General features: G+C 39.8%; 1 protein-coding gene across 2 annotated transcripts in view; it reads left to right on the top strand.

Annotated features, from left to right (window-relative positions):
* LOC118381032 (prospero homeobox protein 1-like) overlaps window positions 1-21,610 on the top strand; it is a 108,651-nt gene that overhangs the window by 19,195 nt on the left and 67,846 nt on the right. The gene's annotated exons all lie outside the window — the stretch shown is intronic.

Here is a 21,610-nt window from a genome sequence, read left to right as displayed (position 1 = left end):
GTCTCACCCCCCTCTTTCATCACAGCAGTGAGACTTTGTACATAAACGCTCAAAGCAAATCATACTTCATACAGTGTGTGTGTGTGTGCTCGCATGTGCGCATGTGTCTGTGTGTCTGTTCGTGCATAACACTCAAAAGCTAATCATATTTCAAAGAAAGGAACAGAGAGGATGATGGGTAGAGTGGGAGAGAGGTCTGGAGAAGAGAAGTGTTCTAAACTAGGGATGGAGAAGTGTTCTAAACTAGAGATGGGAGAAGAGAAGTGTTCTAAACTAGAGATGGAGAAGAGAAGTGTTCTAAACTAGGGATTGAGAAGTGTTCTAAACTAGAGATGGGAGAAGAGAAGTGTTCTAAACTAGAGATGGAGAAGAGAAGTGTTATAAACTAGGGATGGAGAAGTGTTCTAAACTAGGGATGGAGAAGGGAAGTGTTCTAAACTAGGGATGGAGAAGTGTTCTAAACTAGAGATGGGAGAAGAGAAGTGTTCTAAACTAGAGATGGGAGAAGAGAAGTGTTCTAAACTAGAGATGGAGAAGAGAAGTATTCTAAACTAGGGATGGAGAAGTGTTCTAAACTAGAGATGGGAGAAGAGAAGTGTTCTAAACTAGAGATGGGAGAAGAGAAGTGTTCTAACCTAGAGATGGAGAAGAGAAGTGTTCTAAACTAGGGATGGAGAAGTGTTCTAAACTAGAGATGGGAGAAGAGAAGTGTTCTAAACTAGAGATGGAGAAGTGTCCTGAACTAGGGATGGAGAAGAGAAGTGTTCTAAACTAGAGATGGAGAAGTGTTCTAAACTAGGGATGGAGAAGTGTTCTAAACTAGAGATGGTGAAGTGTTCTAAACTAGGGATGGAGAAGTGTTCTAAACTAGAGATGGAGAAGAGAAGTGTTCTAAACTAGTAATGGAGAAGTGTTCTAAACTAGGGATGGAGAAGTGTTCTAAACTTGGGATGGAGAAGTGTTCTAAACTAGGGATGGAGAAGTGTTCTAAACTAGAGATGGAGAAGAGAAGTGTTCTAAACTAGAGATGGAGAAGAGAAGTGTTCTAAACTAGAGATGGAGAAGTGTTCTAAACTAGAAATGGAGAAGAGAAGTGTTCTAAACTAGGGATGGAGAAGTGTTCTAAACTAGGGATGGAGAAGTGTTCTAAACTAGAGATGGAGAAGAGAAGTGTTCTAAACTAGGGATGGAGAAGTGTTCTAAACTAGAGATGGGAGAAGAGAAGTGTTCTAAACTTGGGATGGAGAAGTGTTCTAAACTAGAGATGGACAAGAGAAGTGTTCTAAACTAGGGATGGAGAAGTGTTCTAAACTAGGGATGGAGAAGAGAAGTGTTCTAAACTAGGGACGGAGAAGTGGTCCTTCTGTAGCTCAGTTGGTAGAGCATGGCGCATCTAACGCCAGGGTAGTGGGTTCGATTCCCGGGACCACCCATACTTAGAATGTATGCACACATGACTGTAAGTCGCTTTGGATAAAAGCGTCTGCTAAATGGCATATATATTAGGGATGGAGAAGAGAAGTGTTCTAAACTAGAGATGGAGAAGATAAGTGTTCTAAACTAGAAATGGAGAAGTGTTCTAAACTAGGGATGGAGAAGTGTTCTAAACTAGGGATGGAGAAGTGTTCTAAACTAGAGATGGACAAGAGAAGTGTTCTAAACTAGGGATGGAGAAGTGTTCTAAACTAGAGATAGAGCAGAGAAGTGTTCTAAACTAGGGATGGAGAAGTGTTCTAAACGAGGGATGGAGAAGAGAAGTGTTCTAAACTATAGATGGAGAAGAGAAGTGTTCTAAACTAGGGATGGAGAAGAGAAGTGTTCTAAACTAGGGATGGAGAAGAGAAGTGTTCTAAACTAGGGATGGAGAAGTGTTCTAAACTAGGGATGGTGAAGTGTTCTAAACTAGTGATGGAGAAGCGTTCTAAACTAGAGATGGAGAAGTGTTCTAAACTAGGGATGGAGAATTGTTCTAAACTAGAGATGGAGAAGAGAAGTGTTCTAAACTAGTGATGGAGAAGAGAAGTGTTCTAAACTAGGGATGGAGAAGAGAAGTGTTCTAAACTAGGGATGGAGAAGAGAAGTGTTCTAAACTAGGGATGGAGAAGAGAAGTGTTCTAAACTAGGGATGGAGAAGTGTTCTAAACTAGAGATGGTGAAGTGTTCTAAACTAGTGATGGAGAAGTGTTCTAAACTAGAGATGGAGAAGTGTTCTAAACTAGGGATGGAGAATTGTTCTAAACTAGAGATGGAGAAGAGAAGTGTTCTAAACTAGTGATGGAGAAGAGAAGTGTTCTAAACTAGGGATGGAGAAGTGTTCTAAACTTGGGATGGAGAAGTGTTCTAAACTAGGGATGGAGAAGTGTTCTAAACTAGAGATGGAGAAGAGAAGTGTTCTAAACTAGAGATGGAGAAGAGAAGTGTTCTAAACTAGAAATGGAGAAGAGAAGTGTTCAAAACTAGAGATGGAGAAGTGTTCTAAACTACAGATGGAGAAGTGTTCTAAACTAGGGATGGAGAAGTGTTCTAAACGAGAGATGTAGAAGTGTTCTAAACTAGGGATGGAGAAGAGAAGTGTTCTATACTAGGGATGGAGAAGTGTTCTAAACTAGAGATGGAGAAGTGTTCTAAACTAGAGATGGAGAAGTGTTCTAAACTAGAGATGGAGAAGTGTTCTAAACTAGGGATGGAGAAGTGTTCTAAACTAGAGATGTAGACGTGTTCTAAACTAGGGATGGAGAAGAGAAGTGTTCTAAACGAGGGATGGAGAAGTGTTCTAAACTAGAGATGGAGAAGAGAAGTGTTCTAAACTAGGGATGGAGAAGTGTTCTAAACTAGGGATGGAGAAGAGAAGTGTTCTAAACTAGAGATGGAGAAGTGTTCTAAACTAGAGATGGAGAAGAGAAGTGTTCTAAACTAGGGATGGAGAAGTGCTCTAAACTAGAGATGTAGAAGTGTTCTAAACTAGGGATGGAGAAGAGAAGTGTTCTAAACTAGGGATGGAGAAGTGTTCTAAACTAGGGATGGAGAAGTGTTCTAAACTAGGGATGGAAAAGTGTTCTAAACTAGGGATGGAGAAGTGTTCTAAACTAGAGATGGAGAAGAGAAGTGTTCTTAACTAGGGATGGAGAAGTGTTCTAAACTAGGGATGGAGAAGTGTTCTAAACTAGAGATGGAGAAGAGAAGTGTTCTAAACTAGGGATGGAGAAGTGTTCTAAACTAGGGATGGAGAAGAGAAGTGTTCTAAATTAGGGATGGAGCAGTGTTCTAAACTAGGGATGGAGAAGTGTTCTAAACTAGGGATGGAGAAGTGTTCTAAACTAGGGATGGAGAAGAGAAGTGTTCTAACTAGAGATATGGAGAAGAGAAGTGTTCTAAACTATGGATGGAGAAGTGTTCTAAACTAGGGATGGAGAAGAGAAGTGTTCTAAACTAGAGATGGAGAAGTGTTCTAAACTAGGGATGGAGAAGTGTTCAAAACTAGGGATGGAGAAGATAAGTGTTCTAAACTAGGGATGGAGAAGAGAAGTGTTCTAAACTAGTGATGGAGATGAGAAGTGTTCTAAACTAGGGATGGAGAAGTGTTCTAAACTTGGGATGGAGAAGTGTTCTAAACTAGGGATGGAGAAGTGTTCTAAACTAGAGATGGAGAAGAGAAGTGTTCTAAACTAGAGATGGAGAAGAGAAGTGTTCTAAACTAGAAATGGAGAAGAGAAGTGTTCAAAACTAGAGATGGATAAGTGTTCTAAACTACAGATGGAGAAGTGTTCTAAACTAGGGATGGAGAAGTGTTCTAAACTAGGGATGGAGAAGTGTTCTAAACTTGGGATGGAGAAGTGTTCTAAACTAGGGATGGAGAAGTGTTCTAAACTAGGGATGGAGAAGAGAAGTGTTCTAAACTAGAGATGGAGAAGTGTTCTAAACTACAGATGGAGAAGTGTTCTAAACTAGGGATGGAGAAGTGTTCTAAACGAGAGATAGAAGTGTTCTAAACTAGGGATGGAGAAGAGAAGTGTTCTAAACTAGGGATGGAGAAGTGTTCTAAACTAGAGATGGAGAAGTGTTCTAAACTAGAGATGGAGAAGTGTTCTAAACTAGAGATGGAGAAGTGTTCTAAACTAGGGATGGAGAAGTGTTCTAAACTAGAGATGGAGAAGTGTTCTAAACTAGGGATGGAGAAGAGAAGAAGGGATGGAGAAGTGTTCTAAACTAGAGATGGAGAAGAGAAGTGTTCTAAACTAGGGATGGAGAAGTGTTCTAAACTAGGGATGGAGAAGAGAAGTGTTCTAAACTAGAGATGGAGAAGTGTTCTAAACTAGAGATGGAGAAGAGAAGTGTTCTAAACTAGGGATGGAGAAGTGCTCTAAACTAGAGATGTAGAAGTGTTCTAAACTAGGGATGGAGAAGAGAAGTGTTCTAAACTAGGGATGGAGAAGTGTTCTAAACTAGGGATGGAGAAGTGTTCTAAACTAGGGATGGAAAAGTGTTCTAAACTAGGGATGGAGAAGTGTTCTAAACTAGAGATGGAGAAGAGAAGTGTTCTTAACTAGGGATGGAGAAGTGTTCTAAACTAGGGATGGAGAAGTGTTCTAAACTAGAGATGGAGAAGAGAAGTGTTCTAAACTAGGGATGGAGAAGTGTTCTAAACTAGGGATGGAGAAGTGTTCTAAATTAGGGATGGAGCAGTGTTCTAAACTAGGGATGGAGAAGTGTTCTAAACTAGGGATGGAGAAGTGTTCTAAACTAGGGATGGAGAAGAGAAGTGTTCTAACCGAGATATGGAGAAGAGAAGTGTTCTAAACTATGGATGGAGAAGTGTTCTAAACTAGGGATGGAGAAGAGAAGTGTTCTAAACTAGAGATGGAGAAGTGTTCTAAACTAGGGATGGAGAAGTGTTCAAAACTAGGGATGGAGAAGATAAGTGTTCTAAACTAGGGATGGAGAAGAGAAGTGTTCTAAACTAGTGATGGAGATGAGAAGTGTTCTAAACTAGGGATGGAGAAGTGTTCTAAACTTGGGATGGAGAAGTGTTCTAAACTAGGGATGGAGAAGTGTTCTAAACTAGAGATGGAGAAGAGAAGTGTTCTAAACTAGAGATGGAGAAGAGAAGTGTTCTAAACTAGAAATGGAGAAGAGAAGTGTTCAAAACTAGAGATGGATAAGTGTTCTAAACTACAGATGGAGAAGTGTTCTAAACTAGGGATGGAGAAGTGTTCTAAACTAGAGATGGAGAAGTGTTCTAAACTAGGGATGGAGAAGAGAAGTGTTCTAAACTAGGGATGGAGAAGTGTTCTAAACTAGGGAGATGTTCTAAACTAGAGATTGAGAAGTGTTCTAAACTAGAGATGGAGAAGTGTTCTAAACTAGAGATGGAGAAGTGTTCTAAACTAGGGATGGAGAAGTGTTCTAAACTAGAGATGTAGAAGTGTTCTAAACTAGGGATGGAGAAGAGAAGTGTTCTAAACGAGGGATGGAGAAGTGTTCTAAACTAGAGATGGAGAAGAGAAGTGTTCTAAACTAGGGATGGAGAAGTGTTCTAAACTAGGGATGGAGGGAAGTGTTCTAAACTAGGGATGGAGTGTTCTAAACTAGGGATGTAGAAATGTTCTAAACTAGAGATGGAGAAGAGAATTGTTCTAAACTAGGGATGGAGAAGTGTTCTAAACTAGGGATGGAGAAGAGAAATGTTCTAAACTAGGGATGGAGAAGAGAAGTGTTCTAAACTAGGGATGGAGGAGAAGTGTTCTAAACTAGGGATGGAGAAGAGAAGTGTTCTAAACTAGAGATGGAAAAGAAGTGTTCTAAACTAGGGATGGAGAAGACAAGTGTTCTAAACTAGGGATGGAGAAGATAAGTGTTCTAAACTAGAGATGGAGAAGATAAGTGTTCTAAACTAGGGATGGAGAAGATAAGTGTTCTAAACTAGGGATGGAGAAGTGTTCTAAACTAGGGATGGAGAAGAGAAGTGTTCTAAACTAGGGATGGAGAAGTGTTCTAAACTAGGGATGGAGAAGTGTTCTAAACTAGGGATGGAGAAGAGAAGTGTTCTAAACGAGGGATGGAAAAGTGTTCTAAACTAGGGATGGAGAAGTGTTCTAAACTAGAGATGGAGAAGAGAAGTGTTCTAAACTAGGGATGGAGAAGTGTTCTAAACTAGGGATGGAGAAGAGAAGTGTTCTAAACTAGAGATGGAGAAGAGAAGTGTTCTAAACTAGGGATGGAAGAGAAGTGTTCTAAACTAGGGATGGAGAAGTGTTCTAAACTAGGGATGGAGAAGAGAAGTGTTCTAAACTAGGGATGGAGAAAAGAAGTGTTCTAAACTAGGGATGGAGAAGAGAAGTGTTCTAAACTAGGGATGGAAAAGTGTTCTAAACTAGGGATGGAGAAGTGTTCTAAACTAGAGATGGAGAAGAGAAGTGTTCTTAACTAGGGATGGAGAAGTGTTCTAAACTAGGGATGGAGAAGTGTTCTAAACTAGAGATGGAGAAGAGAAGTGTTCTAAACTAGGGATGGAGAAGTGTTCTAAACTAGGGATGGAGAAGAGAAGTGTTCTAAATTAGGGATGGAGCAGTGTTCTAAACTAGGGATGGAGAAGTGTTCTAAACTAGGGATGGAGAAGTGTTCTAAACTAGGGATGGAGAAGAGAAGTGTTCTAACCGAGATATGGAGAAGAGAAGTGTTCTAAACTATGGATGGAGAAGTGTTCTAAACTAGGGATGGAGAAGAGAAGTGTTCTAAACTAGAGATGGAGAAGTGTTCTAAACTAGGGATGGAGAAGTGTTCAAAACTAGGGATGGAGAAGATAAGTGTTCTAAACTAGGGATGGAGAAGAGAAGTGTTCTAAACTAGTGATGGAGATGAGAAGTGTTCTAAACTAGGGATGGAGAAGTGTTCTAAACTTGGGATGGAGAAGTGTTCTAAACTAGGGATGGAGAAGTGTTCTAAACTAGAGATGGAGAAGAGAAGTGTTCTAAACTAGAGATGGAGAAGAGAAGTGTTCTAAACTAGAAATGGAGAAGAGAAGTGTTCAAAACTAGAGATGGATAAGTGTTCTAAACTACAGATGGAGAAGTGTTCTAAACTAGGGATGGAGAAGTGTTCTAAACTAGGGATGGAGAAGTGTTCTAAACTTGGGATGGAGAAGTGTTCTAAACTAGGGATGGAGAAGTGTTCTAAACTAGAGATGGAGAAGAGAAGTGTTCTAAACTAGAGATGGAGAAGAGAAGTGTTCTAAACTAGAAATGGAGAAGAGAAGTGTTCAAAACTAGAGATGGAGAAGTGTTCTAAACTACAGATGGAGAAGTGTTCTAAACTAGGGATGGAGAAGTGTTCTAAACTAGAGATGTAGAAGTGTTCTAAACTAGGGATGGAGAAGAGAAGTGTTCTAAACGAGGGATGGAAAAGTGTTCTAAACTAGGGATGTAAAAATGTTCTAAACTAGAGATGGAGAAGAGAAGTGTTCTAAACTAGGGATGGAGAAGTGTTCTAAACTAGGGATGGAGAAGAGAAATGTTCTAAACTAGGGATGGAGAAGAGAAGTGTTCTAAACTAGGGATGGAGAAGAGAAGTGTTCTAAACTAGGGATGGAGAAGAGAAGTGTTCTAAACTAGAGATGGGAGTGTTCTAAACTAGGGATGGAGAAGACAAGTGTTCTAAACTAGGGATGGAGAAGATAAGTGTTCTAAACTAGAGATGGAGAAGAGAAGTGTTCTAAACTAGGGATGGAGAAGAGAATTGTTCTAAACTAGAGATGGAGAAGATAAGTGTTCAAAACTAGGGATGGAGAAGATAAGTGTTCTAAACTAGGGATGGAGAAGATAAGTGTTCTAAACTAGGGATGGAGAAGAGAAGTGTTCTAAACTAGAGATGGAAAAGATAAGTGTTCTAAACTAGGGATGGAGAAGACAAGTGTTCTAAACTAGGGATGGAGAAGACAAGTGTTCTAAACTAGGGATGGAGAAGATAAGTGTTCTAAACTAGAGATGGAGAAGATAAGTGTTCTAAACTAGGGATGGAGAAGAGAATTGTTCAAAACTAGAGATGGAGAAGTGTTCTAAACTACAGATGGAGAAGTGTTCTAAACTAGGGATGGAGAAGTGTTCTAAACTAGAGATGGAGAAGTGTTCTAAACTAGGGAAGGAGAAGAGAAGTGTTCTAAACTTGGGATGGAGAAGTGTTCTAAACTAGAGATGGAGAAGTGTTCTAAACTAGAGATGGAGAAGTGTTCTAAACTAGAGATGGAGAAGTGTTCTAAACTAGGGATGGAGAAGTGTTCTAAACTAGAGATGTAGAAGTGTTCTAAACTAGGGATGGAGAAGAGAAGTGTTCTAAACGAGGGATGGAGAAGTGTTCTAAACTTGAGATGGAGAAGAGAAGTGTTCTAAACTAGGGATGGAGAAGTGTTCTAAACGAGGGATGGAGAAGAGAAGTGTTCTAAACTAGAGATGGAGAAGATAAGTGTTCTAAACTAGGGATGGAGAAGATAAGTGTTCTAAACTAGGGATGGAGAAGAGAAGTGTTCTAAACTAGGGATGGAGAAGTGTTCTAAACTAGAGATGGAGAAGTGTTCTAAAACTAGAGATGGAGAAGTGTTCTAAACTAGGGATGGAGAAGTGTTCTAAACTAGGGATGGAGAAGTGTTCTAAACTAGAGATGTAGACGTGTTCTAAACTAGGGATGGAGAAGAGAAGTGTTCTAAACGAGGGATGGAGAAGTGTTCTAAACTAGAGATGGAGAAGAGAAGTGTTCTAAACTAGGGATGGAGAAGTGTTCTAAACTAGGGATGGAGAAGAGAAGTGTTCTAAACTAGAGATGGAGAAGTGTTCTAAACTAGAGATGGAGAAGAGAAGTGTTCTAAACTAGGGATGGAGAAGTGCTCTAAACTAGAGATGTAGAAGTGTTCTAAACTAGGGATGGAGAAGAGAAGTGTTCTAAACTAGGGATGGAGAAGTGTTCTAAACTAGGGATGGAGAAGTGTTCTAAACTAGGGATGGAAAAGTGTTCTAAACTAGGGATGGAGAAGTGTTCTAAACTAGGATGGAGAAGAGAAGTGTTCTAAACTAGGGATGGAGAAGTGTTCTAAACTAGGGATGGAGAAGTGTTCTAAACTAGAGATGGAGAAGAGAAGTGTTCTAAACTAGGGATGGAGAAGTGTTCTAAACTAGGATGGAGAAGAGAAGTGTTCTAAACTAGGGATGGAGCAGTGTTCTAAACTAGGGATGGAGAAGTGTTCTAAACTAGGGATGGAGAAGTGTTCTAAACTAGGGATGGAGAAGAGAAGTGTTCTAAACTAGGGATGGAGAAGAGAAGTGTTCTAAACTATGGATGGAGAAGTGTTCTAAACTAGGGATGGAGAAGAGAAGTGTTCTAAACTAGAGATGGAGAAGTGTTCTAAACTAGGGATGGAGAAGTGTTCAAAACTAGGGATGGAGAAGATAAGTGTTCTAAACTAGGGATGGAGAAGAGAAGTGTTCTAAACTAGGATGGAGATGAGAAGTGTTCTAAACTAGGGATGGAGAAGTGTTCTAAACTTGGGATGGAGAAGTGTTCTAAACTAGGGATGGAGAAGTGTTCTAAACTAGGGATGGAGAAGAGAAGTGTTCTAAACTAGAGATGGAGAAGAGAAGTGTTCTAAACTAGGGATGGAGAAGAGAAGTGTTCAAAACTAGAGATGGATAAGTGTTCTAAACTACAGATGGAGAAGTGTTCTAAACTAGGGATGGAGAAGTGTTCTAAACTAGAGATGGAGAAGTGTTCTAAACTAGGGATGGAGATGGAGAGATGTAGAAGTGTTCTAAACTAGGGATGGAGAAGAGAAGTGTTCTAAACTAGGGATGGAGAAGTGTTCTAAACTAGAGATTGAGAAGTGTTCTAAACTAGAGATGGAGAAGTGTTCTAAACTAGAGATGGAGAAGTGTTCTAAACTAGGGATGGAGAAGTGTTCTAAACTAGAGATGTAGAAGTGTTCTAAACTAGGGATGGAGAAGAGAAGTGTTCTAAACGAGGGATGGAGAAGTGTTCTAAACTAGAGATGGAGAAGAGAAGTGTTCTAAACTAGGGATGGAGAAGTGTTCTAAACTAGGGATGGAGAAGAGAAGTGTTCTAAACGAGGGATGGAAGAAGTGTTCTAAACTAGGGATGAAGAAATGTTCTAAACTAGAGATGGAGAAGAGAAGTGTTCTAAACTAGGGATGGAGAAGTGTTCTAAACTAGGGATGGAGAAGAGAAATGTTCTAAACTAGGGATGGAGAAGAGAAGTGTTCTAAACTAGGGATGGAGAAGAGAAGTGTTCTAAACTAGGGATGGAGAAGAGAAGTGTTCTAAACTAGAGATGGAGAAAGAAGTGTTCTAAACTAGGGATGGAGAAGACAAGTGTTCTAAACTAGGGATGGAGAAGATAAGTGTTCTAAACTAGAGATGGAGAAGATAAGTGTTCAAAACTAGGGATGGAGAAGATAAGTGTTCTAAACTAGGGATGGAGAAGATAAGTGTTCTAAACTAGGGATGGAGAAGAGAAGTGTTCTAAACTAGGGATGGAGAAGTGTTCTAAACTAGAGATGTAGAAGTGTTCTAAACTAGGGATGGAGAAGAGAAGTGTTCTAAACGAGGGATGGAAAAGTGTTCTAAACTAGGGATGGAGAAGTGTTCTAAACTAGAGATGGAGAAGAGAAGTGTTCTAAACTAGGGATGGAGAAGTGTTCTAAACTAGGGATGGAGAAGAGAAATGTTCTAAACTAGTGATGGAGAAGAGAAGTGTTCTAAACTAGGGATGGAGAAGAGAAGTGTTCTAAACTAGGGATGGAGAAGTGTTCTAAACTAGAGATGGGAGAAGAGAAGTGTTCTAAACTAGGGATGGAGAAAAGAAGTGTTCTAAACTAGGGATGGAGAAGAGAAGTGTTCTAAACTAGGGATGGAAAAGTGTTCTAAACTAGGGATGGAGAAGTGTTCTAAACTAGAGATGGAGAAGAGAAGTGTTCTTAACTAGGGATGGAGAAGTGTTCTAAACTAGGGATGGAGAAGTGTTCTAAACTAGAGATGGAGAAGAGAAGTGTTCTAAACTAGGGATGGAGAAGTGTTCTAAACTAGGGATGGAGAAGAGAAGTGTTCTAAATTAGGGATGGAGCAGTGTTCTAAACTAGGGATGGAGAAGTGTTCTAAACTAGGGATGGAGAAGTGTTCTAAACTAGGGATGGAGAAGAGAAGTGTTCTAACCGAGAGATGGAGAAGTGTTCTAAACTATGGATGGAGAAGTGTTCTAAACTAGGGATGGAGAAGAGAAGTGTTCTAAACTAGAGATGGAGAAGTGTTCTAAACTAGGGATGGAGAATTGTTCAAAACTAGGGATGGAGAAGATAAGTGTTCTAAACTAGGGATGGAGAAGAGAAGTGTTCTAAACTAGTGATGGAGATGAGAAGTGTTCTAAACTAGGGATGGAGAAGTGTTCTAAACTTGGGATGGAGAAGTGTTCTAAACTAGGGATGGAGAAGTGTTCTAAACTAGAGATGGAGAAGAGAAGTGTTCTAAACTAGAGATGGAGAAGAGAAGTGTTCTAAACTAGAAATGGAGAAGAGAAGTGTTCAAAACTAGAGATGGATAAGTGTTCTAAACTACAGATGGAGAAGTGTTCTAAACTAGGGATGGAGAAGTGTTCTAAACTAGAGATGGAGAAGTGTTCTAAACTAGGGATGGAGAAGTGTTCTAAACTAGAGATGTAGAAGTGTTCTAAACTAGGGATGGAGAAGAGAAGTGTTCTAAACTAGGGATGGAGAAGTGTTCTAAACTAGAGATGGAGAAGTGTTCTAAACTAGAGATGGAGAAGTGTTCTAAACTAGAGATGGAGAAGTGTTCTAAACTAGGGATGGAGAAGTGTTCTAAACTAGAGATGTAGAAGTGTTCTAAACTAGGGATGGAGAAGAGAAGTGTTCTAAACGAGGGATGGAAAAGTGTTCTAAACTAGGGATGTAAAAATGTTCTAAACTAGAGATGGAGAAGAGAAGTGTTCTAAACTAGGGATGGAGAAGTGTTCTAAACTAGGGATGGAGAAGAGAAATGTTCTAAACTAGGGATGGAGAAGAGAAGTGTTCTAAACTAGGGATGGAGAAGAGAAGTGTTCTAAACTAGGGATGGAGAAGAGAAGTGTTCTAAACTAGAGATGGAAAAGATACGTGTTCTAAACTAGGGATGGAGAAGACAAGTGTTCTAAACTAGGGATGGAGAAGATAAGTGTTCTAAACTAGAGATGGAGAAGAGAAGTGTTCTAAACTAGGGATGGAGAAGAGAATTGTTCTAAACTAGAGATGGAGAAGATAAGTGTTCAAAACTAGGGATGGAGAAGATAAGTGTTCTAAACTAGGGATGGAGAAGATAAGTGTTCTAAACTAGGGATGGAGAAGAGAAGTGTTCTAAACTAGAGATGGAAAAGATAAGTGTTCTAAACTAGGGATGGAGAAGACAAGTGTTCTAAACTAGGGATGGAGAAGACAAGTGTTCTAAACTAGGGATGGAGAAGATAAGTGTTCTAAACTAGAGATGGAGAAGATAAGTGTTCTAAACTAGGGATGGAGAAGAGAATTGTTCAAAACTAGAGATGGAGAAGTGTTCTAAACTACAGATGGAGAAGTGTTCTAAGCTAGGGATGGAGAAGTGTTCTAAACTAGAGATGGAGAAGTGTTCTAAACTAGGGAAGGAGAAGAGAAGTGTTCTAAACTTGGGATGGAGAAGTGTTCTAAACTAGAGATGGAGAAGTGTTCTAAACTAGAGATGGAGAAGTGTTCTAAACTAGAGATGGAGAAGTGTTCTAAACTAGGGATGGAGAAGTGTTCTAAACTAGAGATGTAGAAGTGTTCTAAACTAGGGATGGAGAAGAGAAGTGTTCTAAACGAGGGATGGAGAAGTGTTCTAAACTTGAGATGGAGAAGAGAAGTGTTCTAAACTAGGGATGGAGAAGTGTTCTAAACTAGGGATGGAGAAGAGAAGTGTTCTAAACGAGGGATGGAGAAGTGTTCTAAACTAGGGATGGAGAAGTGTTCTAAACTAGAGATGGAGAAGAGAAGTGTTCTAAACTAGGGATGGAGAAGTGTTCTAAACTAGGGACGGAGAAGTGTTCTAAACTAGAGATGGAGAAGAGAAGTGTTCTAAACTAGGGATGGAGAAGTGTTCTAAACTAGGGATGGAGAAGAGAAATGTTCTAAACTAGGGATGGAGAAGAGAAGTGTTCTAAACTAGGGATGGAGAAGTGTTCTAAACTAGAGATGGGAGAAGAGAAGTGTTCTAAACTAGAGATGGAGAAAAGAAGTGTTCTAAACTAGGGATGGAGAAGAGAAGTGTTCTAAACTAGGGATGGAAAAGTGTTCTAAACTAGGGACGGAGAAGTGTTCTAAACTAGAGATGGAGAAGAGAAGTGTTCTAAACTAGGGATGGAGAAGTGTTCTAAACTAGGGATGGAGAAGATAAGTGTTCTAAATTAGGGAGGGAGCAGTGTTCTAAACTAGGGATGGAGAAGTGTTCTAAACTAGGGATGGAGAAGTGTTCTAAACTAGGGATGGAGAAGAGAAGTGTTCTAACCGAGAGATGGAGAAGAGAAGTGTTCTAAACTATGGATGGAGAAGTGTTCTAAACTAGGGATGGAGAAGAGAAGTGTTCTAAACTAGAGATGGAGAAGTGTTCTAAACTAGGGATGGAGAAGTGTTCAAAACTAGGGATGAGAAGATAAGTGTTCTAAACTAGGGATGGAGAAGATAAGTGTTCTAAACTAGGGATGGAGAAGAGAAGTGTTCTAAACTAGAGATGGAAAAGATAAGTGTTCTAAACTAGGGATGGAGAAGACAAGTGTTCTAAACTAGGGATGGAGAAGATAAGTGTTCTAAACTAGAGATGGAGAAGATAAGTGTTCTAAACTAGGGATGGAGAGAAGTGTTCTAAACTAGGGATGGAGAAGAGAAGTGTTCTAAACTAGGGATGGAGAAGAGAAGTGTTCTAAACTAGAGATGGAGAAGATAAGTTTTCTTAACTAGGGATGGAGAAGATAAGTGTTCTAAACTAGGGATGGAGAAGAGAAGTGTTCTAAACTAGGGATGGAGAAGAGAAGTGTTCTAAACTAGAGATGGAGAAGATAAGTGTTCTAAACTAGGGATGGAGAAGATAAGATAAGTGTTCTAAACTAGGGATGGAGAAGATAAGTGTTCTAAACTAGGGATGGAGAAGAAGAAGTGTTCTAAACTAGGGATGTGAGAGAGAGAAGTGTTCTAAACTAGAGATGGAGAAGTGTTCTAAACTAGGGATGGAGAAGAAGTGTTCTAAACTAGGGATGGAGAAGATAAGTGTTCTAAACTAGAGATGGAGAAGATAAGTGTTCTAAACTAGGGATGGAGAAGAGATGTTCTAAACTAGAGATGGAGAAGTGTTCTAAAACAGATGGAGAAGTGGACTAGGGATGGAGAAGTGTTCTAAACTAGAGATGAAAAGAAGTGTTCTAAACTAGGGATGGAGAAGAAAGTGTTCTAAAGGGATGGAGAAGTTCTAAACTAGAGATGGAGAAGTGTTCTAAACTAGAGATGGAGAAGTGTTCTAAACTAGAGATGGAGAAGTGTTCTAAACTAGGGATGGGAGAAGAGAAGTGTTCTAAACTAGGGATGGAGAAGAGAAGTGTTCTAAACTAGGGATGGAGAGGGATGGAGAAGTGTTCTAAACTAGAGATGGGATGGAGAAGAGAAGTGTTCTAAACTAGGGATGGAGAAGTGAGAGAAGTGTTCTAAACTAGGGATGGAGAAGTGTTCTAAACTAGGGATGGAGAAGTGTTCTAAACTAGGATGGAGAAGAGTGTGTTCTAAACTAGGGATGGAGTGTTCTAAACTAGGGAGAGAAGTGTTCTAAACTAGAGATGGAGAAGAGAAGTGTTCTAAACTAGGGATGGAGAAGTGTTCTAAACTAGGGATGGAGAAGAGAAATGTTCTAAACTAGGGATGGAGAAGAGAAGTGTTCTAAACTAGGGATGAGAGAGAAGTGTTCTAAACTAGGGATGGAGAAGTGTTCTAAACTAGAGATGGGAGAAGAGAAGTGTTCTAAACTAGAGATGGAGAAAAGAAGTGTTCTAAACTAGGGATGGAGAAGAGAAGTGTTCTAAACTAGGGATGGAAAAGTGTTCTAAACTAGGGACGGAGAAGTGTTCTAAACTAGAGATGGAGAAGAGAAGTGTTCTAAACTAGGGATGGAGAAGTGTTCTAAACTAGGGATGGAGAAGATAAGTGTTCTAAATTAGGGAGGGAGCAGTGTTCTAAACTAGGGATGGAGAAGTGTTCTAAACTAGGGATGGAGAAGAGAAGTGTTCTAACCGAGCGATGGAGAAGAGAAGTGTTCTAAACTATGGATGGAGAAGTGTTCTAAACTAGGGATGGAGAAGAGAAGTGTTCTAAACTAGATGGGAAGTGTTCAAAACTAGGGATGGAGAAGAAGTGTTCTAAACTAGGGATGGAGAAGATAAGTGTTCTAAACTAGGGATGGAGAAGAGAAGTGTTCTAAACTAGGGATGGAAAAGAGAAGTGTTCTAAACTAGGGATAGATAAGTGTTCTAAACTAGAGATGGAGAAGATAAGTGTTCTAAACTAGGGATGGAGCAGATATGTGTTCTAAACTAGGGATGGAGAAGAGAAGTGTTCTAAACTAGGGATGGAGAAGAGAAGTGTTCTAAACTAGAGATGGAGAAGATAAGTTTTCTTAACTAGGGATGGAGAAGATAAGTGTTCTAAACTAGGGATGGAGAAGAGAAGTGTTCTAAACTAGGGATGGAGAAGAGAAGTGTTCTAAACTAGAGATGGAGAAGATAAGTGTTCTAAACTAGGGATGGAGAAGATAAGTGTTCTAAACTAGGGATGGAGAAGATAAGTGTTCTAAACTAGAGATGGAGAAGATAAGTGTTCTAAACTAGGGATGGAGAAGAGAAGTGTTCTAAACGAGGGATGGAGAAGTGTTCTAAACTAGAGATGGAGAAGGGAAGTGTTCTAAACTAGGGATGGAGAAGTGTTCTAAACTAGGGATGGAGAAGTGTTCTAAACTAGAGATGGAGAAGGGAAGTGTTCTAAACTAGGGATGGAGAAGTGTTCTAAACTAGAGATGTGTTCTAAACTAGGGATGGAGAAGTGTTCTAAACTAGGGATGGAGAAGTGTTCTAAACTAGGGATGGAGAAGAGAAGTGTTCTAAACTAGGGATGGAGAAGAGAAGTGTTCTAAACTAGGGATGGAGAAGTGTTCTAAACTAGAGATGGGAGAAGAGAAGTGTTCTAAACTAGAGATGGAGAAAAGAAGTGTTCTAAACTAGGGATGGAGAAGAGAAGTGTTCTAAACTAGGGATGGAAAAGTGTTCTAAACTAGGGATGGAGAAGTGTTCTAAACTAGAGATGGAGAAGAGAAGTGTTCTAAACTAGGGATGGAGAAGTGTTCTAAACTAGGGATGGAGAAGATAAGTGTTCTAAATTAGGGATGGAGCAGTGTTCTAAACTAGGGATGGAGAAGTGTTCTAAACTAGGGATGGAGAAGTGTTCTAAACTAGGGATGGAGAAGAGAAGTGTTCTAAACTAGGGATGGAGAAGTGTTCTAAACTAGGGACGGAGAAGTGTTCTAAACTAGAGATGGAGAAGAGAAGTGTTCTAAACTAGGGATGGAGAAGTGTTCTAAACTAGGGATGGAGAAGAGAAATGTTCTAAACTAGGGATGGAGAAGAGAAGTGTTCTAAACTAGGGATGGAGAAGAGAAGTGTTCTAAACTAGGGATGGAGAAGTGTTCTAAACTAGAGATGTGAGAAGAGAAGTGTTCTAAACTAGAGATGGAGAAAAGAAGTGTTCTAAACTAGGGATGGAGAAGAGAAGTGTTCTAAACTAGGGATGGAAAAGTGTTCTAAACTAGGGACGGAGAAGTGTTCTAAACTAGAGATGGAGAAGAGAAGTGTTCTAAACTAGGGATGGAGAAGTGTTCTAAACTAGGGATGGAGAAGATAAGTGTTCTAAATTAGGGAGGGAGCAGTGTTCTAAACTAGGGATGGAGAAGTGTTCTAAACTAGGGATGGAGAAGTGTTCTAAACTAGGGATGGAGAAGAGAAGTGTTCTAACGAGAGATGGAGAAGAGAAGTGTTCTAAACTATGGATGGAGAAGTGTTCTAAACTAGGGATGGAGAAGAGAAGTGTTCTAAACTAGAGATGGAGAAGTGTTCTAAACTAGGGATGGAGAAGATAAGTGTTCTAAACTAGGGATGGAGAAGATAAGTGTTCTAAACTAGGGATGGAGAAGATAAGTGTTCTAAACTAGGGATGGAGAAGAGATGGATGGAAAGATAAGTGTTCTAAACTAGGGATGGAGAAGAGAAGTGTTCTAAACTAGGGATGGAGAAGAGAAGTGTTCTAAACTAGAGATGGAGAAGATAAGTTTTCTTAACTAGGGATGGAGAAGATAAGTGTTCTAAACTAGGGATGGAGAAGAGAAGTGTTCTAAACTAGGGATGGAGAAGAGAAGTGTTCTAAACTAGGGATGGAGAAGATAAGTGTTCTAAACTAGAGATGGAGAAGATAAGTGTTCTAAACTAGGGATGGAGAAGAGAAGTATTCTAAACGAGGGATGGAGAAGTGTTCTAAACTAGAGATGGAGAAGGGAAGTGTTCTAAACTAGGGATGGAGAAGTGTTCTAAACTAGGGATGGAGAAGTGTTCTAAACTAGAGATGGAGAAGGGAAGTGTTCTAAACTAGGGATGGAGAAGTGTTCTAAACTAGAGATGGAGAAGAGAAGTGTTCTAAACTAGGGATGGAGAAGTGTTCTAAACTAGGGATGGAGAAGAGAAATGTTCTAAACTAGGGATGGAGAAGAGAAGTGTTCTAAACTAGGGATGGAGAAGAGAAGTGTTCTAAACTAGGGATGGAGAAGTGTTCTAAACTAGAGATGGGAGAAGAGAAGTGTTCTAAACTAGAGATGGAGAAAATAAGTGTTCTAAACTAGGGATGGAGAAGAGAAGTGTTCTAAACTAGGGATGGAAAAGTGTTCTAAACTAGGGATGGAGAAGTGTTCTAAACTAGAGATGGAGAAGAGAAGTGTTCTAAACTAGGGATGGAGAAGTGTTCTAAACTAGGGATGGAGAAGATAAGTGTTCTAAATTAGGGATGGAGCAGTGTTCTAAACTAGGGATGGAGAAGTGTTCTAAACTAGGGATGGAGAAGTGTTCTAAACTAGGGATGGAGAAGAGAAGTGTTCTAAACTAGGGATGGAGAAGTGTTCTAAACTAGGGACGGAGAAGTGTTCTAAACTAGAGATGGAGAAGAGAAGTGTTCTAAACTAGGGATGGAGAAGTGTTCTAAACTAGGGATGGAGAAGAGAAGTGTTCTAAACTAGGGATGGAGAAGTGTTCTAAACTAGAGATGGGAGAAGAGAAGTGTTCTAAACTAGAGATGGAGAAAAGAAGTGTTCTAAACTAGGGATGGAGAAGAGAAGTGTTCTAAACTAGGGATGGAAAAGTGTTCTAAACTAGGGACGGAGAAGTGTTCTAAACTAGAGATGGAGAAGAGAAGTGTTCTAAACTAGGGATGGAGAAGTGTTCTAAACTAGGGATGGAGAAGATAAGTGTTCTAAATTAGGGAGGGAGCAGTGTTCTAAACTAGGGATGGAGAAGTGTTCTAAACTAGGGATGGAGAAGTGTTCTAAACTAGGGATGGAGAAGAGAAGTGTTCTAACCGAGAGATGGAGAAGAGAAGTGTTCTAAACTATGGATGGAGAAGTGTTCTAAACTAGGGATGGAGAAGAGAAGTGTTCTAAACTAGAGATGGAGAAGTGTTCTAAACTAGGGATGGAGAAGTGTTCAAAACTAGGGATGGAGAAGATAAGTGTTCTAAACTAGGGATGGAGAAGATAAGTGTTCTAAACTAGGGATGGAGAAGAGAAGTGTTCTAAACTAGAGATGGAAAAGATAAGTGTTCTAAACTAGGGATGGAGAAGACAAGTGTTCTAAACTAGGGATGGAGAAGATAAGTGTTCTAAACTAGAGATGGAGAAGATAAGTGTTCTAAACTAGGGATGGAGAAGATACGTGTTCTAAACTAGGGATGGAGAAGTGAAGTGTTCTAAACTAGGGATGGAGAAGAGAAGTGTTCTAAACTAGAGATGGAGAAGATAAGTTTTCTTAACTAGGGATGGAGAAGATAAGTGTTCTAAACTAGGGATGGAGAAGAGAAGTGTTCTAAACTAGGGATGGAGAAGAGAAGTGTTCTAAACTAGGGATGGAGAAGATAAGTGTTCTAAACTAGGGATGGAGAAGATAAGTGTTCTAAACTAGAGATGGAGAAGATAAGTGTTCTAAACTAGGGATGGAGAAGAGAAGTGTTCTAAACGAGGGATGGAGAAGTGTTCTAAACTAGAGATGGAATAGAGAAGTGTTCTAAACTAGGGATGGAGAAGTGTTCTAAACTAGGGATGGAGAAGTGTTCTAAACTAGAGATGGAGAAGGGAAGTGTTCTAAACTAGGGATGGAGAAGTGTTCTAAACTAGGGATGGAGAAGTGTTCTAAACTAGAGATGGAGAAGAGAAGTGTTCTAAACTAGGGATGGAGAAGTGTTCTAAACTAGGGATGGAGAAGAGAAATGTTCTAAACTAGGGATGGAGAAGAGAAGTGTTCTAAACTAGGGATGGAGAAGAGAAGTGTTCTAAACTAGGGATGGAGAAGTGTTCTAAACTAGAGATGGGAGAAGAGAAGTGTTCTAAACTAGAGATGGAGAAAAGAAGTGTTCTAAACTAGGGATGGAGAAGAGAAGTGTTCTAAACTAGGGATGGAAAAGTGTTCTAAACTAGGGATGGAGAAGTGTTCTAAACTAGAGATGGAGAAGAGAAGTGTTCTAAACTAGGGATGGAGAAGTGTTCTAAACTAGGGATGGAGAAGATAAGTGTTCTAAATTAGGGATGGAGCAGTGTTCTAAACTAGGGATGGAGAAGTGTTCTAAACTAGGGATGGAGAAGTGTTCTAAACTAGGGATGGAGAAGAGAAGTGTTCTAAACTAGGGATGGAGAAGAGAAGTGTTCTAAACTAGAGATGGAGAAGATAAGTTTTCTTAACTAGGGATGGAGAAGATAAGTGTTCTAAACTAGGGATGGAGAAGAGAAGTGTTCTAAACTAGGGATGGAGAAGAGAAGTGTTCTAAACTAGAGATGGAGAAGATAAGTGTTCTAAACTAGGGATGGAGAAGATAAGTGTTCTAAACTAGGGATGGAGAAGATAAGTGTTCTAAACTAGAGATGGAGAAGAGAAGTGTTCTAAACTAGGGATGGAGAAGAGAAGTGTTCTAAACTAGGGATGGATAAGTGTTCTAAACTAGAGATGGAGAAGTGTTCTAAACTAGGGATGGAGAAGTGTTCTAAACTAGAGATGTAGAAGTGTTCTAAACTAGGGATGGAGAAGAGAAGTGTTCTAAACTAGGGATGGAGAAGTGTTCTAAACTAGGGATTGAGAAGTGTTCTAAACTAGAGATGGAGAAGGGAAGTGTTCTAAACTAGGGATGGAGAAGTGTTCTAAACTAGGGATGGAGAAGTGTTCTAAACTAGAGATGGAGAAGAGAAGTGTTCTAAACTAGGGATGGAGAAGTGTTCTAAACTAGGGATGGAGAAGAGAAATGTTCTAAACTAGGGATGGAGAAGAGAAGTGTTCTAAACTAGGGATGGAGAAGAGAAGTGTTCTAAACTAGGGATGGAGAAGAGAAGTGTTCTAAACTAGAGATGGGAGAAGAGAAGTGTTCTAAACTAGAGATGGAGAAAAGAAGTGTTCTAAACTAGGGATGGAGAAGAGAAGTGTTCTAAACTAGGGATGGAAAAGTGTTCTAAACTAGGGATGGAGAAGTGTTCTAAACTAGAGATGGAGAAGAGAAGTGTTCTAAACTAGGGATGGAGAAGTGTTCTAAACTAGGGATGGAGAAGAGAAGTGTTCTAAATTAGGGATGGAGCAGTGTTCTAAACTAGGGATGGAGAAGTGTTCTAAACTAGGGATGGAGAAGTGTTCTAAACTAGGGATGGAGAAGAGAAGTGTTCTAACCGAGAGATGGAGAAGAGAAGTGTTCTAAACTATGGATGGAGAAGTGTTCTAAACTAGGGATGGAGAAGAGAAGTGTTCTAAACTAGAGATGGAGAAGTGTTCTAAACTAGGGATGGAGAAGTGTTCAAAACTAGGGATGGAGAAGATAAGTGTTCTAAACTATGGATGGAGAAGATAAGTGTTCTAAACTAGGGATGGAGAAGAGAAGTGTTCTAAACTAGAGATGGAAAAGATAAGTGTTCTAAACTAGGGATGGAGAAGACAAGTGTTCTAAACTAGGGATGGAGAAGATAAGTGTTCTAAACTAGAGATGGAGAAGATAAGTGTTCTAAACTAGGGATGGAGAAGATACGTGTTCTAAACTAGGGATGGAGAAGAGAAGTGTTCTAAACTAGGGATGGAGAAGAGAAGTGTTCTAAACTAGAGATGGAGAAGATAAGTTTTCTTAACTAGGGATGGAGAAGATAAGTGTTCTAAACTAGGGATGGAGAAGAGAAGTGTTCTAAACTAGAGATGGGATGGAGGGATGGAGAGAAGTGTTCTAAACTAGGGATGGAGAAGATAAGT

Source organism: Oncorhynchus keta, chromosome 35 (genome assembly GCF_023373465.1).
Source record: "Oncorhynchus keta strain PuntledgeMale-10-30-2019 chromosome 35, Oket_V2, whole genome shotgun sequence".
Taxonomy (NCBI): domain Eukaryota; kingdom Metazoa; phylum Chordata; class Actinopteri; order Salmoniformes; family Salmonidae; genus Oncorhynchus; species Oncorhynchus keta.
Note: the sequence above shows the minus strand (reverse complement) of the source record. Positions and strands in the feature narration are given on the sequence as shown.